This window comes from Pinus tabuliformis, chromosome 7 (assembly GCF_031772625.1).
Source record: "Pinus tabuliformis cultivar Carrire ecotype Pingquan chromosome 7, CPIR1, whole genome shotgun sequence".
Taxonomy (NCBI): domain Eukaryota; kingdom Viridiplantae; phylum Streptophyta; class Pinopsida; order Pinales; family Pinaceae; genus Pinus; species Pinus tabuliformis.
The window spans coordinates 1,661,121,843-1,661,135,524 of record NC_142293.1 but is presented as its reverse complement, the minus strand read 5'-3'; positions in this window follow the sequence as shown (position 1 = coordinate 1,661,135,524).

Here is a 13,682-nt window from a genome sequence, read left to right as displayed (position 1 = left end):
ACATTTCATGCTCAATGCTGTAAGGCACAAAAATGTCTATAACACCCAGTAGTTGATGTTGACATTAATGGCACCATGATCCCACATACCTTGATTGATCTGGGAGCTACCATTAATGTGATGACAAAGGACACCATGATCAAACTCAACCTCCAGGGCTCCTTGAGGAAGACCACGACAGTATTGTAGCTAGTAGACCTCTCCACCATGACCCCTGAAGGGATTGTGGAGGATGTGATGGTCTCCATTGATTCTTGGGAGTACCCTGTTGATTTCTTAGTTCTCTAGCTAAAGGCAAAGCTAACTAGGTATCCTCTCATCCTATGAAGACCCTGGTTGGCCACTGCCAATGCTTACATCAGTTGTCGAGTTGGGAACATGACCATCAAGAACGGGCATATGTCCAAGCAGCTAATCCTATACCCTCCTGCCCAACCCTTGCTAGAACATGATCTACCTCTCTGGTTGGAGGAGGAGGATGAGGATGAAGTCTATTATGTACGACTGTGTGCAGTAGAAACTATCATGGGGAACCACAAAATGAGATGATATCATTGAAAATTTAATTCAGAAGCCAACCCTAGTATTTTTCCATTAGAAGATCTAGTGAGAGAAACCAAAGAAAATCCCTTAACAAATCTCTATGTGGCCAATCTGACCTCTCTTCATGTTAAGAATATAGAGTTCGGCCCAGAAAGAACCTTGAAAATCAATCCATACCTATCCACTTCCCAGGAGAAGGAGTTGTGCAGCATATTGAGAAAGCATTTAGATGCCTTCGCTTGGAGTTATAAGGAGAAGAAGGAAGTGCACCCTTCAGTATGTACTCATCATATATACATTAAGGAAGATTTCAAACTAATCAGGAAACCTCAAAGGAGGATGAATCCAACCCTTAAAGACATTGTTAAGGAAGAATTGCAAAAATTACTTGATGCAGGATTCATCTACCCATCTCTAAGAGTGAATGGGTCTCTCCTTTGGTGCTAGTGCAAAAGCGAAATGGTAAGTGGATAATCTATGTTGATTGTCAGGAACTGAACAAGGCCACTAAAAGGGATGATTTTCCTTTGCATTTCATAGATTAAGTGTTAGATGGTCTGGCGAGAAAAAAAAAATCTCCTTCCTAGATGGGTTTAGCAGGTACAATCAGATTCAAATCAGCCCAGAAAACCGGGATAAGTGCACTTTCACTTGTCCTTGGGGTACCTTTGCATATCGATTCCTTCCTTTTGGTTTTTGCAATGCTCCAAGCACGTTCCAGAGAGCAGTATTGAGTATATTTTCTGAACTGGTTCATGATGCAGTGAAAATATATATGGATGATTTTACTCCTTATGGTTCTAACTTCCAAGAAGCTTTATCTAACCTAGGAAAAGTTTTGGACAAGTGTATTGAAATGAACATATCCCTTAGTCTGGAAAAATGTGAATGTTTGATGACTGAAGGGACCGTGCTAGGTCATGCAATATCTCAACAAGGATTGCAGGTGGACCTCAAAAAAGTTGCCATCATCCAAAGGGTCCCACCTCCTCAAAAGGTGAGAGATGTCTAAAGTTTCCTAAGCTTAGCTGGATATTACAGAAGATTCATTAAAGATTTCAGTAAGTTAGCCTCTCTATTGTTTGTTCTTTTGGGAAAAGATGTCCAGTTCATATGGACCAAAAACTGTCAAGAAACCCTAGATACCTTGAAAAGAAAACTTGTGACTGCCCCAATTTTGAGAGGCCCAAACTGGGCCCTACCTTTCCACGTTCACACAGATGCCTCGAACAATGCAATAGGGGTAGCCTTGGGACAAATTCATGGAAAGTTACCTTATGCCATATACTTTATAAGTAAAAATTTGTCAAAGGCAGAGTTAAACTACACAGTAACCGAGAAGGAACTCCTAGCTGTAGTGCATTCCTTAAATAAATTCAGACATTACATCACAGGCTATCAAACCTTTGTACACACTGATCATGCTGCAATTAGGTATTTAATGAATAAACCATATGTAAATGCTCACATTATTAGATGGTTTCTTTTACTGTAATAGTTTGATTTAACCATTGTTGATAAGCCTGGTAAAGAAAATGTTGTTGCTGACTTTTTGTCTAGAGTAAATTTGCCTGCAGATGAAGAAGGAATGGTGGATGATAAAATGCCAAATGAACACCTATTTCCTATCTCAGTACTCTCTCCATGCTTTGTTGATATAGAAAATTACTTGGTTTCAGCACAGTTCCTACCACACCTGTCCTCAAAGGAGAAGAGTAAGATTGTGAGGAAAAGCACCCCTTTCACCTGGATTGGGGGAAATATCTTCAAACTTGGCCCAGATCAGATCTTGAGAAGATGTGTTAGGGAGGAGGAAGTTTTTGACATTCTCCTGACCTGTCATGACAGGCCTTGTGGAGGTCATTTTGCAGCAAAGAGGACTGCCTTCAAATATTGCACGCAGGCTACTATTGGCCCACTCTTCATCAAGATGTGAAGAGATATACCAGCCAATGTGATTAGTGCCAAAGGATGGGGAAACCTACTCCAAAGGATGAGATGCCCATGCAACCTCAATTGACATTTGGGCCACTTGATAAGTGGGCCATGGGCTTTGTGGGTCATATCAACCCTCCTTCAAAACAAAGGAAATACATCATTGTGTGCACCGATTATCTCACAAAATGGGTAGAGATAAAAGCAATCAAGGCAGCAATAGAGGAAAAAGTAGCTGAGTTTTTAAGAGAAAACATATTCTATAAGTTCGAGTATCCAAGAGAACTGGTCACAGATCAAGGCAGTCAGTTGACTTCCAATTTGATTGAAGACCCGCTCACACATCATAAAATCAATCACAGAACTTCTACCCCTTACCATCCACAAGCTAATGGGTAGGTGGAAGTCATTAATAGAGCTTTGGAAGGAATTCTGACCAAGGTAGTGAGCAGCAACAGAAAAGATTGGGTGGATAGTCTAGTTGAGGCCACCTAGGCCTAGAACACAACATGGAAGACCACCACAGGGTTCACATCCTATGAGCTGGTCTATGGGAAGAAGGCTTTACTGTCAATAGAATTTGAATACAATACACTAAGGATGGTAGCTTAGCTGGATCGAGACCTCAACCTTGCATAGAGGGAAAGACTACTCCAACTCAATGAATTGGATGAACAGAGATTGTAGGCCCTTCTCCACACAGAGGTAGTTCATCTTCAAAGGAAAATATGGCATGACAAAAATATCAATGAGACGCAATTACAAGAGCGATATTGGGCACTGCTCTATGAACAAGGTCTAAAGACTTCAAAGGCAAGCTGAGGACAAGATGGTTGGGACCCTACACTGTGGAAAAATGCAATGACAATTGTTCAGTTTTGATCAAAATCATTGATGAGGAAGCCATACCCATGCTTATCAATGGACATAGGTTGAAAAATTTACAATAAGCCCCTCTCCAAGTGAGAGTTCATTGAAGATCTGAATAAGACAGTGTTGGTAGTGGAGCAGGTCTTAGCCTCCACTCCACCCACTCACTGAAGAAGCAAAATAATAATAATAATAATAAGGACTCAAGTGAAAACCTCCATGAGGCACTTGAGTCGCATCATTGGGTTGAAAACCTCTTTTGAGGTGATCCAGTGATGACAAAAACAAAAACGAGAGAGAATAAGATCCCTGGGTGAAAACCTCACTTGGAGGCACCCAGGTGTTATAGACAATTTTGTGCCTTACAGCAACAAGCATGAATTGTCAATAATCCAAGGGATCCAAAGTTCCCTAAACATGATGTTCCTACCCCTAGAGGAACAAGGTCAGCAAACCAACAGCTCTCAGATCAGTTCTCCACCTGAAAACACTCAAAAACAAGCAATCCTGAAATCAAAGCAGGTGCTCCACTAGGTTTCTGCGCTGAAACTCAGTTGCTCCATGGTGTACCTGCGTTGCAAAGCAAGTGGGACAAAGGCCACCTGCGCTGAGCGAGATGGGACAAGTGGCACAATGAGTCATTGCTTTGGAATCTTCCAAAAATGACACTTGGATCAAGGATTTCGCCTTGTGATGAGTCAGAGGCTTTGTTTCTCCAAGTGGAAGCAAGGTTCACCAAGTGGACTCAAGAACTGAAGATCAACTAAAGATTAACTGAAGAGAGAGAGGACACAAGGCAGCTACACATCAGTTGCAAGCTGACTCATCCTTTCTCAATTCATCTATATATTGAGCTCTCTCCTATGAGCTCAGGGGGCTGGAATTTTGTGCAAAGTAATGATATGCTGTTGGTTTCACTATAGAACTATTGGGTGATTGTTTGAGAGAGGTGAAGAAGAGCAATTCTTTCTGCTGGGAGGTGTTGCTGGGTTGGAGCCTTCAATGGTTGTAATACTCTCAGAACCTTTATTTCTTCATTAATAAAAGCTATTGAGGTTCTTCTATGTGCTCTTGTTTCAATGATATATTGTGATGATTGCATGTTTGGTTTACACTAATCCATGAACCAGTTATGATTGCATGCCTCTTGTAGTTTCCTTCTTTGTTATTTTGCAGGATCTCATTGTAGCTGGGCGAGCAAAAGAAAAAGGAGCTAGGAGCAAGCGGCCAAAGAGAAGAGTTTGGATTCGACATTAAGCGCAAGGCAACGGTTAGTGCATTTCTCCATTCTCTTTTGCTTTCATAAAGAAGTAAACCTTAAGTAGTTTGTTTTACAGTTGTTGCTAAGGAACTGTCACCCTTAGAGTGGGATAGGGTCATCCGATTCGGATACTTTTCCCTACAACAAACTGGCGACTCCACTGGGGATCGTATCCGTTTGATTGTGTTTGTAGTATCTTGCTATTCATTTCCTGAACAAAAGAGTACCAAATCGAAAAGCTTTTGACTATATCAAAAGCGAAGTAGAGGGCAGCTACTCTAGCTCATTTCTGAGCAAGTTCATGATTTGAAAAGCTGATCTACAAGGATCCTTGTAAGCTCCTAGTGATAGCTTTTTACCTTCCTAATCATCCCTTTGAGTGTGCTTGACTGATTGCTTCTGATTTGAGCAAAAACTGTGCATTTTTGAGAAAATTATGACCCGGAAACTGTGAAAGCGCAACTTTCGTTTTCCAAAGCAGGTAGTACACAGGCTACCTGCTTTGCAACGCAGGTCCCAAAGGGGCTACCTGCGCTGAGAGCCAGACTGGCTGTGCAGCACCTGCGTTGGCCCAAATTTGCCTAGTGCATTTGGGGTTTCCTCCCTTTTTCTTGCCTGTTTTCACTATTGATTTGGCTGCCAGTTACCAGTCTTGCACCTGTTCTGAAACCAATATTACTTGCCATCATTCCGCCTCTGTTATATAACGAAATTGTACTTGTTCTTTTGTATTTCTTACTCATTTACAATTTCCCATAACGAAAGTGAACTAGTCTTGCTTTGACCTCTTAGATCTGAACCTGTGTTAGGCATTTCGCTGGTCTAAAGAGTTAGCTTGTTTGCTGTCCATAGCTGATTAGTCATTTACTTTCGTCATTATGGTTTGATTTCATGCATTTCCAGTGATTAAGCAAGTGAATCTTAAGGTGTCTTTTGATTTTGGACAAGCTTGTTTACTTTCGCTTTAAATCGAAATCAAAGTTATATAACAACTTTCTTTTGTAACCCATCCACATTAAGAAAGGGAAAAGAAAATACATGCATTGTGCATTTTGCATTTGACTGTTTGCTTGACGATTTAGGAAAAATTTGCATTTAGTGTGTGCTCTATGATCTGTGTGAAAAGATTTGCCTTTCTTTTCCCTCAGTAGTTTAAGGTTTTCAAAGTTGAAAGATTGAAAAGTTTGCTTCTCATCTTAGACTGCATTCAGGAATTTGTTACATACATCTCGTGGTGATCCTTAAAGGCAAACTGCTAAGCAAGATCAACATTAAAATAAATTCAATTTACATAACAACACTTTGTAACATAACGCAAACAAATAGAGGTCTAGGTAGAGACGTGTTCCGGTGTCGTTAAACATAGTGACTGTCGATCTCTACGAAGGTGGGTGATTCCTCCTGAGAGTCGGTGGCACTAATACGGACTTGTGCTCCCACGTACCGTCGCGTATATATTGGGAGACCCCTATAGGCAATTATCCTTTATCCATAGGAAGCCGTGTCGGCCGCCCTACTGATCGCGATGCAGTGAACACAGCATTCACGAAGATCGACCACCCGTACCGTAAAACGTATTCTGTGGTTTCGCGAAAAGTTTGGCACACCCTCTGCCTAGAACTCCAGAGCAGTTTCTTTTGGCCTTTTTCAAACTCTATAACTGAAAAAGTCCATCCGAGCATTTGTCACTTCGGGCTCGTTAAAACATCGAAGGGGACTAGAGTCATCTTTAGCTTTTTCTCGACTCTTAAAACATGAAAAAGCAAGTTTGTGTCTAAAAGCGTCGTTAATAAAATTTATTTTAAACGGAACATAATCACCTCTTATTCCCACGTTGATCTTTCAGTTGAAAAGTATGGAGCCCACCAACCAAGGAAGTAACCTTGGTGGAAGTCCAAATCCCTTCTCCTCTTGGGGAGATGTTGGTGCGCCTCATATGGCCACATTGTCACTTCCAGGATTGACAATTGGCCTACCTGTATGGCTCTTTTCAACTAATGTAGTCCAGATCGCCACTAATCCTGAGCAGTCGAATCAACAGTCAGAACAGTCTAGAGCTACCCACCAGCCTTCCACTTCTTACAATTCTTCCTCTGATCCTTCATCTTCACAAGGTAGAGCCGGCAAAAGTCAGCCTCCCATGGAGAAGAAGGAAAAGAAGAAGAAAGAAAAGAAGCAGAAGGGGCCTATGGCGAAGGCGACTGGGGGCAAGCAAAAGACATCTGACAAAAATCCACAGACTGCACCGATCGGGCCTAAATCGCCATGTGTCATTTGCAAAGGGACCCACTTCCACCATGATTGTCCTTGTATTCCCTGGATACTAAGGGACTGGTCCCCAAGGTTGCACAATCCGGTAGCATCAACCTCTGATAGTCATGTTGATTGCAGTCCGTCAACTAGCGAGAGTGAAGGACGAAGAGGGAGACCAAGATCACCCTGTATATTGTGTGAAGGCGATCACGCCATCCACAAATGTCCATTCTTAGATGAGGCAAAGAGAGTTTTGGAAGATCGTCCGGTATCACCGTTACGACTTCCTCCTGGATACCAAAAACTCGTGCCTAATCCCTCGATAGTTGAAAATCCAGCTGGCCCGCTCAAGTGGTTAGCTAAAGTGTCGGTCATTGAGAATGAACCAACTGAATCCAGACCAGGCGAAAGTCTAAAGGTCGAAACGGCAGTTGACCCGGTTCTTCCTTCAGAGGTTTCATCCTCAAATGACACCGTCGTTGAAGATTCACCTTCAAATGACACCCTCACTGAAGAGAATAAGGATGACACCGTCCAGATTCTTTTCATCAACACAGACTCTGATGAGCATCAGGGCAATGCGCCCATTCCTTTATCACAGGAAGGAACATCGTCAGGGTCATATCCGGCCGTGTATTCGGTCCCACCACCAAGCAACCTGGTTGTATCCTTTGATTGGAACCAACTAGGCAGACCCCGGTTGCCAGCCAGTATACCATTCAGAATCATTGTCCAAATCTATAGAATGGTAATGGCTGGAACCATAATTGATGAAGGGGCATCTGTGAGTATCCTTTCCTCTATTGCTTGGAAAGCACTGGGTTCCCCGGCGCTTTTACCTGAGATGAGAAATCTATCAGGTCTTGATAAAGGAACCAGTCGCCCTTTAGGGATCTTCCCCAATGTTCCCATTACATTGAGGAAGAAGACAGTTCATATGAATGTAATGGTCGTCCAAGGACCCTTGGATTATAACCTACTCCTTGGACGGGACTATATATATTGCATGGGAGCTATAGTCTCCTCACTCTTTAGAGTAATGTGTTTTCCACACGAAGGAAAGATGGTCAAGCTCGTAGACCAACTTTCATTTCTGGGATCTCGCATCGCAAATAGTCAAATACCAACCCTAAACGGCTTATTCACTCAAGAAATGCCTCCACCCCCGGTTCTACTTCCCGATGAATGCGAGTAATTCGGAAAGAAAGAACTGGGACCCAGGGGGCATGCACCCTGGCCTGCCTTGGGCAGAGGAAACCTTGGGTATAAAGTTGATTTCCGCAGAAGAATATGACTAGTCCGTACCCCGTCCGAAAGAAGGAAGAGAGGGTTGTTCTAGAATAAGATTCTTTTGTCAAAGTTATGTGAGTGAGATAATCTGCTTCTCGCTCCCCTTGTCTAGATAATAAGGATACCGAGGAAGGGGACCATTTGCGGTAGCAAGTAGTAACCATCTTTGAAGACAAGCCTCACCCATTAAAACATATGTTTTGAAGGATAAGTAGGGGCAGCCTCCAAAGAAAGAGATTCTATTGCTACAACAAGTGGTCACCATCTTTAGTAACCTAATGGTAGACATCGCCGGGAGAAAGAGTTTAGTTTGCGGCAGCAAACAAAACCATTTTTCGGATAATAAGTAAGAGGAAAACCTCCATCCGTAACACCAATGTTTTATCTGTTGCGATCTTGCAAAAACCTAAAAGTGAACTGATGGGAAGACAAGTACTGTCGACACCGAAGAATAACGAGAAGACAAGTATCGTTTAAAGTATAGCAAGACGACAAGTAGAAAAACAGAGGTGGGACGGAGGAGGGGTAGCCTTGAAATTATATTTTATACCTGGGGGCATGCAAACCTTTCGGAGTGCAAGCAAAGAGCGGTTATTTATCTGTTTTTTGGATTAGTCGTTTCCGAGCTTGCATAAAGAAAGGATGTGGGGCAAAAGTTAAAACTTGCCAAATTGGAGTAACTAGTGAGGTATAGCTCCTTAAAAATGACTACCTCACCTGAGGCGTTTCTTGTATTATGACTGGTATGTTCGAGCAGTTTTAGCACACAGTTCATGCTCGTTAAAAAATAAACGCAAGATCCGAGCAGTTTTAGCGCATAGTTCATGCTCGTTAAAAAATAAACATAAGTTGTGAGCAATCTTCCCCTAGAGTTCAAGCTCACCCAGAAAAAATGAACCGGTAAATAACCTTGGTAAATGTAACCTTTGACAGCCATATTAAAGCCCTTGGTCGTGTTCTTGCAGTCTCACCTCCATCCGTTCATTTGGCCAATCGTTCATCTCCATATGTTTGTTTACCCATTTTGAGGAACAGCTGCGAAGAGTGATTTCACTAAGCCATCCTTGTGACACTGCCGTGATTGGAATATTCCAACCTGTACCTGGAATCTGCTGCTGCCCTGTTAATCACTCGTTCCTCGAAAGACGAGTCTTCTTTGAGCTCTTTTCACTGACTCGTAAAATATGAAAAGTTTGCCGAGTTTTGGCCTTCCAGCTCGTTAAAGCGACCGGAAGAGCTATCCCTCCTCTAGATTTTAATCTTTTTGGACCTGAGGGATTATTGCACAAAAAGATCGAGCGCTTGTTTTGTTCGGCTCGTTAAAGCAATCGAAAATTCATCCCTTCTGTATTGTTTTATACTTTTTCAGACTTAAGGGATTAGAAGACGAAAAAGGAATTTTGGAGTTAACTTTCCGTACCTTTTCAGACTCTCTAAAAATGAAAAGGACCGAGTTTTCCTTGTCGTTAGACTCGTTAAAATGATTAAATAGCGACAAACTTGTCTTTAGACGAGAACGAGTTTCCCTATCGCTAGGCTCGTTAAAACATAGCGATGGGCTTGCCCGAAGGGCAGGTTATAGAACAAGCATATGTTATCCTCCTCAAGCTTGACAAAAAATAAAGAGGTACTGGTTAGCAATGACTGGGGAAAAATTGGGAGAACCTCACAGCATTAATGGTAGCAAGTCACTCTTGAACATGACACTTTGTCCTCCGTATCACATCGGGTTGGGTTGTTTCATTCACCGGTCTCATAACCATGGTCCTCGCCACACCATCCACAATTGGGGTAATGCTACCGATCCATCACATCAGTGTCGTTATATGTTCAAGAGATGTGGTTCTGTAAAGAGTCAACCGTGTCCCACCCACTGCCATACATTATCCTTCATCCACTTCATGACCGCCACCCTGAATCATACATCACAGTTTGTTTTCACCTCATCACAATCACTAGCTCCGTTCCGTGTCACTGATGTGGGATTCATTAAGGCCCTCCTTTGACGGATCGCTCCTTGTCGACATCAGCTCATTATCCAAGGAGTTGATCTAGGAACAACCCCTTCAGTACTTTGAAGCTTGCATGCCTCAATGGCAAGTTTCTCACTTCCGGCGACAGGTATACATCAATGACCTTCGACCAGAGGATTTTGCATGGTGGTCGACGCCAAGTCCTTTATTCCCACCATGTGAATTGTACGGCTGTACCTTGAGGGTCATCATCCTTATCGGTGATTCCTCTCGCGCTTGTTAACGGTTTACATCATTGGCCGGTAATCAAGCGATGTCTTTCCATGTTCGACTTCAAGAAATTCTCACATGAATCGACTTGTACATCGAGTGAAAATCGGAAGAGATTGAAGACCCCGGATCTGGTTTCATCCATCCAGGCTGCGATATATATTCAGGATATAAAGACATTTGATATGTACATCATTGCAGCAGATGATCATCCTTCTCAAAGGATGATAATTTCAGCAGAGAATTATCAGTCTACAATCAGACGATCGTCTGTTCTATGTACCAAAATGTATTTATAAAGCTGAGCATGGGAATGCTCACCTCAGCTAGATCATGAAAATGTATGAAAAATAATGTATCGTATTGTATCTTATTACAGGACACTTCTCAGCAGATTGAATGAACTTCGGATCCTCTCAATAAAGCATTTCACCCGATAAACGACCTCATACTTTAGGGGGCATCTGTTATAGACAATTTTGTGCCTTACAGCAACAAGCATGAATTGTCAATAATCCAAGGGATCCAAAGTTCCCTAAACATGATGTTCCTACCCCTAGAGGAACAAGGTCAGCAAACCAACAGCTCTCAGATCAGTTCTCCACCTGAAAACACTCAAAAACAAGCAATCCTGAAATCAAAGCAGATGCTCCACTAGGTTTCTGCGCTGAAACTCAGTTGCTCCATGGTGTACCTGTGTTGCAAAGCAAGTGGGACAAAGGCCACCTGCGCTGAGCGAGATGGGACAAGTGGCACAATGAGTCATTGCTTTGGAATCTTCCAAAAATGACACTTGGATCAGGGATTTCGCCTTGTGATGAGTCAGAGGCTTTGTTTCTCCAAGTGGAAGCAAGGTTCACCAAGTGGACTCAAGAACTGAAGATCAACTAAAGATTAACTGAAGAGAGAGAGGACACAAGGCAGCTACACATCAGTTGCAAGCTGACTCATCCTTTCTCAATTCATCTATATATTGAGCTCTCTCCTATGAGCTCAGGGGGCTGGAATTTTGTGCAAAGTAATGATATGCTGTTGGTTTCACTATAGAACTATTGGGTGATTGTTTGAGAGAGGTGAAGAAGAGCAATTCTTTCTGCTGGGAGGTGTTGCTGGGTTGGAGCCTTCAATGGTTGTAATACTCTCAGAACCTTTATTTCTTCATTAATAAAAGCTATTGAGGTTCTTCTATGTGCTCTTGTTTCAATGATATATTGTGATGATTGCATGTTTGGTTTACACTAATCCATGAACCAGTTATGATTGCATGCCTCTTGTAGTTTCCTTCTTTGTTATTTTGCAGGATCTCATTGTAGCTGGGCGAGCAAAAGAACAAGGAGCTAGGAGCAAGCGGCCAAAGAGAAGAGTTTGGATTCGACATTAAGCGCAAGGCAACGGTTAGTGCATTTCTCCATTCTCTTTTGCTTTCATAAAGAAGTAAACCTTAAGTAGTTTGTTTTACAGTTGTTGCTAAGGAACTGTCACCCTTAGAGTGGGATAGGGTCATCCGAGTCGGATACTTTTCCCTACAACACCAGGGCAAGCAATTAGGGTGAAAACCTCCTTGAGGCACCCTAGTTGTCTTTCAAAAAAAGAAAAAGAAAAGAAAAAAAAAACAGAAAAAAGGAAAAGAAAATTGACTTTTAATGTGCATTGCAGGTTACAGGTGGACCACAGGGAGCAAGAGAAGATGCCACAAAGACTACTTCATCTCCTCCAAACTCTTCTCCATCATTTATGACCTTTCTTCCACCTCACTGTGTTTTTTCCAAACACTATGTATCCTACAGGAGGCCCTGTGTGTTCTACAGGAGGCTCTTGTAGAAATCACAGAGAGCCAAAAATGGATTTTAAAAAATAGTTTGAGGGGCTGGGAAGTTTCATGAAGAGCATGTAGGCCTTCCTACAACTATCCACCCTCATGGCCATCCATCCCACACCTGCACCACCTCATCATCATTGATTTCTTTTCTTCCTGTCAAAAAACACAAAAACCAGTTTTTAGAAAAAAACAAAAAGAATAAAAGGAACAACACCTCCAAATCTCACCTCCAGCTTACCAAATACCTCTCCACCTCCATCAACATCTCTAGTATCATCCTCACAGCTCCCAGCACAAAAATCAGCTAAAAAATTTAAAGGCAGAAGCAGCTACTGGAGCTCCCGTAGGATTTCCTATAGCAGTTGATCCCCTTAAAATCAATCCACATCAGCAAAAGAAGTGCGACAAGGGGATTGAAGAGGACATCTAAAGTTAGATCCAGTGAGAGGGTACCTGCACAAAGAAAACAAGCCACACATCAGATAGCAGAAGGCTTGCAGCAAAGGGAACACAGGCATGCAACAGCAAAGGAACCAAAATGCACCATAGCACAAAAATTTGACTTGCAAGTAAGTGTATATCCCTCTCCTTTGTTGCATCTGTGTAATTGAAAAATATGCATAAGTGAATGAGATGGTTAGGGTTGAACGAGAAAAGGTGGCCAATTAACTGGCCACCCTCATCCAGTTGACTGTGCTCATCCGGAGATGCCACCACACGTGTGCGTAGTCAACTCACAGAAAAATCTAAAGGACAGGTAGTGGAGGTTATGAAAACTTCGATGCAATTATGGGAAGTGATTGCGGGAAAGAGCCATGATGATAGGGTAGTGGGGACCATCTTTTTCCAGCTAACCCCATCATCGGAAATATCTCAAAGTAGACATAAGTACTCCTCCTTGAAACTCCTCCACCACCTTTTCTTCCATTTCATCCTCGTCCACTTAGATGTAGCAAGCTTTATACCACCTTCATAGCCTCGAAACGATTTTTCTCTATCATTTTCAGCCATCCTTCTACTATCGACATTCTACAGGAGAAGTAACAGGTTTTACAGGAGCACCTACAGCCAGTTCTATAGGAGGGGTAGTAAGCAGTTTTTAAGGAGAAAACATGAGATTTTTGCTTGACTTCTGGCTTGAGGAGGTAGGTTCTGTGCATACCCACCTTGATTATCAATATGTGCAAAGAATGATATAATTTCAAGGAGAAATTCAGTCCATAGAAGGAGAGAAATTACATAAGAATTTTTTGCCTATTTTCCTAAAAAATAAAAAACCATAGTTTTTCCTTTGTTTTCCAGCTCCTTCAAAATTCTTGTCTCCATCTCTATTTTGGGTGTTTAAAGGGGGTATAAGAAAAATTACAGGGGGATTCATGAGGAAGGAGCCCAAAAATTCATCTAAGATCCATGAACATCCCGAAGTAGTAGCCATTTTTACCAGAGAAAATTGGATGCCATTCTTTGA